Raw genomic sequence first — 6279 nt, forward strand, 5'->3', positions numbered from 1 at the left:
TCGGTGTAAGTCGCATAATTTAATAATGTGGGCACAGACCAGTTTTGGCAGTGATGATAGTTATGGATGGGTAAAGGCATTGTATTCATTATATTTATCTTTTCTGCTTATTTCGCCATTATTTCAGCTAGGCACTGCTGTTATAGCTTGTTCGGCCTGGCTCCGTATTCCTTCCTAAGATTTACAGGATCCGCATTCACTTTGAAATCCGGGATCTCTAAATTAACGAATTAAGCACTGCTTGAAAGATATTGGATCAACATCACCATCTTCGGGCTGAGACTGCTACACGATATCAGACCATATTCGTTCACTTCACCTGTAACCACTAACTTGCACAAAGCAAAATTCCAGGAGGTGACAGAGGCTTTATTACCAGACTTCGTCTCTCAAGTGTAATTGAGTACAGCTGGTGACAAAAATCGCACACACTCGGACAGACAAGGGCAGCAAAAGCATGACCCAAGCTGAGGCACACCAGGCAAATCGTTTGAGGATTAGCAGCAGTGATGTTAAAGCTGCATGACAAAGGACACAGTCTAGAATACGAACCAGTCTCAGAAGCTTTTGTGTCAGTGATCAGTCTTGCAGGCACCTCATTGTAACAACGCCCAGTAGAGCAAGTACACCTAAGTGGACAGAAAAGCAGGTTGTAATATTGCAATATTTTTTTTTTTATCTCAATGAAAAGTGTGCACCGTGCAGTTGGATAATGAGTGGAAGGTCAGAGAGAGAGGTCTAAATTGTTATTATATACCCTGAAAAGCCACGCTTCCTGTCAGGCTTTTTGTGTCATAGTGTGTTCGGGTGCATACGCGATAGGAGTGTTTATCCCATGTGTCATACAAAAATAACTGATTGAAAGGGGAACCTTTTGACATTTAAATATACAACTTGACTTAAACGGTCAGCATGTGGATTTATGTTGAATGGTCGGGCTTGATATTTCCTTGCTACCTTGTGTTATTCTGCATGTATGTTGGGTTTGCTGGTGCTCCTGGGCACATGGAACGATGAGACAGGCAAGCAGAGCAGCCTGGAGCCCCCGCCTGCCTGGAGCTCCCCTGCCTGGCTCAGGGGGAGGTTGGGCTGGATTAGACGGCTGACAGCTGGGCCACATCTCTGGAGGCGCCGGGTGGAGAGTCCCCCTGTCTGGCTGCCGCTGCACCAAGTGTCAATTTGGGCATGAAGTAAGGAGCGGGGAGCGGGTTAAGAGAGTGGAGGAGGGATGGAGGGAGTGGGCGAAGGGAACGAACAGTCGCCACGGGAAGTCCTCTGTGGATGGACATCAGTGGTGCATGGGCTGTGCACACCGTTAAGCATTGAGAAACACTTTATTGAGGAGGGTAGTTCGACTTGGGAGCACAAATGTGCACACGAGGATGGACACACAAACAGATAGGCAGAGAGAAACATGATTACAAGGGTTGAGCTCTGACCTCTTCAAGTCAATTTAAAAGAAAACATTGTGACTTGTCCTCCTCATACTGTGGTTTGATTAACAAACACACACACACACACACCTTTTTGAACCAAAAAAGTGATAAATAATGGCTGGAACTATTCTTGGAGAAACAGTCACAGATTTTCAATAATGAAAAAATGGCTTGGAAAATAACTCACCTCAGGTGGTATCCTATACAATTAAGTGCAATCAAGATTACAGACTACTTGAAATTAAACAGTTTCTTGTATTTAATCAAGAAAATAACTCACTGAGGGGATATCTAATCAATTTGACTTCAGTTAATGGATGCAGTGTTATACAACGGTACTCAACTTAACTTTTACTTTGCATTGTGGAGCCGCTTTAGAGATTTTTGGTTAGCAACACCAAGCTAACACATTTAATGCATACAATAATGACAATGAGAGAGTGTACAATGATAAAATTAGCGATGCCCACTTGTTAATAAATACTTTCCCTTGAATATTTTCCCTAATGAGTCCATTAGAATCCTATGAGACTATTTCCCACTTTGAGATTCCTATGATATGGGCAAGAGACTATGTTTTGATTTATTTTTAGGTGGGTTGGCTAAGGGGGTTGAGCAGGGTGGCTGGGTGGGGGGCAAAATGCTAATGTTCCCTTCATTAAAGCCATCTAACATAGACAACGCTATCCGCCACTGGTTGGTACAAGGATTGTTTGCGTATTAACAAGGTGAAAACATGTCCGCTAACTAATGACATGCTAATGATCAGGCAGTCACTGGCCTTTTCTTTATGATGAAGTCGTCAGAAAGAGATTTGTGTTAAAAACAATTGTGTTATTTCAGGAGCTATATAACATATCAATGAACTCAGGGTTCTTTTAGATCAAGTCCAAATGTTTACCAATCACACATGGGAATGTTTCTTATTTCACATGGGGGATTTAAACAAAATGTTATTCCCATAGCCGAACTACGCCCCTTCAGCTATTGCAACAACTTGAAACACGAGGTAGGGTCCATGGGACTGACTAAACTAAAACACAGGGTCTTTATATCAGTATGGGAATTCCAAGCAAAGATATGAAACAATCATGAATTGACAACAACATATGTATTCAACCCAGGTCCTTAATTCCCCTGGAGCTGTGGAAAATTGAAAACCACCATCACTTGGTAGAATCAACATTAGAAACAGCCTTCTTACATGTAAACAATCAAATCATTAATAAAGTAGGTAATGTTTCCGTACTATTCGTGGGTTGTGTTTTGTTCTACCTAGCGATCATAGGACAAATGCGTTGACAGTAAGTCGCTCTGGATAAGATAGCAGCCCTTACAATGCAGGGTTTAGATTCCTTTTGGGGGAAAGGAGAAAAAAGTAAGCACTTTATATTGCAAGTCACTCTGGATAAGATCATCTGCTAAACAACTTAAATGACTCCCATTTTAAAAAGACAAAGTATTGCAACACTCACATCAACAGGAGAGGGGTGCCAATGATCCGAGGCACTAACAACCAACATACTGTACTTATAAATCAAACAGTGAGTGACTTTGACCAAAATCACACAGTAATAGGAGGCCTCTGAACTACAGCTAACAGCCACACCCTTCATTAAAAATCAACTACATCTGGTCAAGAGAGAGACAACTGTGACATACTAAACAAATTAATTATCCATTTGAAATAAGCTTTATTATGTAATGTACAATAATAAACATGAATCCATTGTCAGATATAGACTCATGAAGCTGTACATTTACCCAGTGACCTGATCTAGTTATGGATGCGCTGGAGTGTGAGCTTTTTACAATACAATGGCCCATGTTTGTCCGGCGGTCTAAGCTGCTACCTCTGGGTTTGAATCCAGCGCATAGTTTTTTATATATATATATATATAATATATATATATAATCATTTATATTCCATACACATTATTGAATAGAGTTGCCAAAGGGGTTTGTATTTCCAAAAAGTATTACTTTTTACTCCCATTAATGAATTAGTCAGTGTTCACTGCAAAGTTCTCAGGAGACTTCATGAAACTGTTTTTGTTTCCAATGCTTATCTTTGTGGCTTTCAGAGGAGATTAACCCCATAACTAGCAGCCATCTCAGCGTTGATCTTAGCATCATTAGTCCACATTAATAACCCATGCAGATTGAAATGGCTTTTTTATCTTAATGACATGGCGTCTCAGCTCTCTATCGTGATGCAATGCTCCCTTTGCGATGACTAGGTCTATGACTCTGACGACCTCTAGGAGTCTCTCCTTGTGTGTATATATATGTGTGTGTGTGTGTGTGTGCATTTGTGTGTGTATGATGTGTACACACATACACACAAATGATGCCACTGCCCATTAGAGAGATGGATTGACAGCAACACTGAATAAATCTTTGTGGCAGTACAGAGTCAGACATATAAATAGAGCAGTACCTAAGATAGATCTGTCTCTGGTGTTGAGGAAGTTTACCTCAGGGGAGCGAACTACCTTTTTAGTAATGAGGACAAACCTGAAACACTTTAGTCTCCTAATGAGGAATGATTGGTCTGTATGTGATACACAAAACCACCATCGAAGAACAACAAACTAAAGGACTTGGGATACAGGGCCCCAAAGCACAAATGGTATCTTGAAAACCCTGCCACAGTCTGCTTTTTTCTATTAACAGTGTGAGCCCCACCTAGTGGCTTTAGCCTGTTAAATGATGGAGTATAATGCTGAGCTGTGGAACACTGCATGGTATCTATTTCAGTGCAAAGCACCATCTGTAACTGATGCACAAGAGCTGTATTACAAAAATGTCATTTGATTTGTAATATACATTGGATATTTATCTGCCTATCTTTTTGTCTTTTAATGCCTTAATTTAACACTCCATTAAAAACAAAATCATGTCTAATTACATCAATAAATTATACATAGATTAGATGTGATGATAAACAGCAAGAAAGGAAACCAATTCTCTGGTCTCAATCACACAGTTTATCATCAGAGCATTAGCTTGTGCTAATTGTGGTAGCAGCGCCTAGTCAGACCAGGCCACCAGAGACTGATAACACAAGACTATCCATGGGTAAATTGATGGGCCACACTGCACATCTACTTCAACATCTTGTTGGATACATGATGCAATGCAATCCTAGATACATAGCTGGAATGAGTTGTTCTAGGATACAATATTAGAAATATTGTTGTGTATGTTGGGTTTTTGAACTTGGTACAGCATTCAAGGAATATTGCTAATCAATGCAATGCATTATAGGTTGTATAAATCATTCTCTGGCACCTGGACTGTACATACAGTAGGTCATTAATAACGTAAAGTCACCAGGGAGAGATGACGGGCCAAAATAACACAGTCTATAAGAGTAAAATGTCTGCATTTAAAACCAAAATATATTGTCAATACACCATGGAAATGATCCGAATTTAACTCAAAGACTGCAAGGCCTTCTAGCTTTCTAATGAGACATTACTCAAATGACAAACTGAATCCAAACATCCTTAGACCACTGGAGATGCTTGTCAAATACTTTGAGGCAAAGAGAGAGGTTCCTGTGAAATTTTTCTTTGAGCATGCATTTATTCTGCCTGGAAAGGCATCTTATTGGGAAAGTGCACACGCAAGCATTTGTAACCTGAGCCTGGTTACAGAGGGGGACCATCTGAAGACTCACAGGCCCTTTGATGTTTTCTGAATACCGGCAGCATAAAGAATGTGTAATTAATAAGCCATTTGCATATGATGAACTAGGGCACTTAGTCAATGTTCTCGGGATACAAATACCTGAGGAAAACAATAACAACAGAGTACATTAAAAAAGGGAGTCTCCGCAAAAAAATACAAATCTATAGCTCGCTTTGGAATTACAAATACATTAGCAGCTAATTATGTCCTAATTGCCAATATTTTAGCAGGTGTTTGTACTTAACCAGCAGTAAAGCCCAGGTGGAATGAGCTCATCAGGGTGAGTCTCAGGTGAATCTGCTATGTGGTCCTTCGCGGATAAAATGGGTTAGAATGAGCATGTTGTTTGTAATCATATTAGGACACAATCATTAAGAGACTAACCTGTTCACAGTCTTTTGAGTTGATTATGGAATGCGTGCAACTATTCCAATTACTTTGTACTACTACCATAACGTCAAAGAAGAGCAATATTTTCACAGCAATTTTAAACCTCTGTCTCATTCTCTCTGGGAGGAAGCCTGCCCAATCACTTCACTTAATGAAAATGAAAAGTAACTACAGCTAGAGCTTGATTAAATATTGAGCTTAGGATACCACTTTTTTCTGTTGGCCTGGCTGGCGTTTGGCTAAGAAAGGGTGTGTCAAACTTCCAGAACTCCCCAAAGATGATCCTCTCTGGAAGAAGGTTCTGTACAAGCAGATGCCTAAACTGAAGATTTCATGGAGGGAAAGAAAATGCACATCAAGCCATATTTTTTTTTTTGCATATATTGTTCAACTTTTTCACCTGCTAAGATATGTTCATTCAAGTGGATAGGGTCTAAACAGACGGAATGCAAAGTGGGGCAACACTGGGATCGGTCTCATTTTGTAATACACAGACAAAGGCCTGACCAACAACGATGCTGTTTTCTACCGTTTGTGTCGGCAATCTGTCAGTACTGATATTACAGGTGTTACTATTAGTTCTGTAACTGGCATTGAGTATTTACAGTGTCATACTGCTAGTTAACACTGGTGCTGGCATTTTCAGCGTTGCTGATATTATCCGATACCCTTTGATATTTACATTCTTTTTTCTGGACAGTGTTAAAGTATCTTGCTCCTATTCTCCTAGTTGCCAAAACTGTGTTATATCAGTGAA

This window comes from Esox lucius, chromosome 3 (genome assembly GCF_011004845.1).
Source record: "Esox lucius isolate fEsoLuc1 chromosome 3, fEsoLuc1.pri, whole genome shotgun sequence".
Classification (NCBI taxonomy): Eukaryota; Metazoa; Chordata; class Actinopteri; order Esociformes; family Esocidae; genus Esox; species Esox lucius.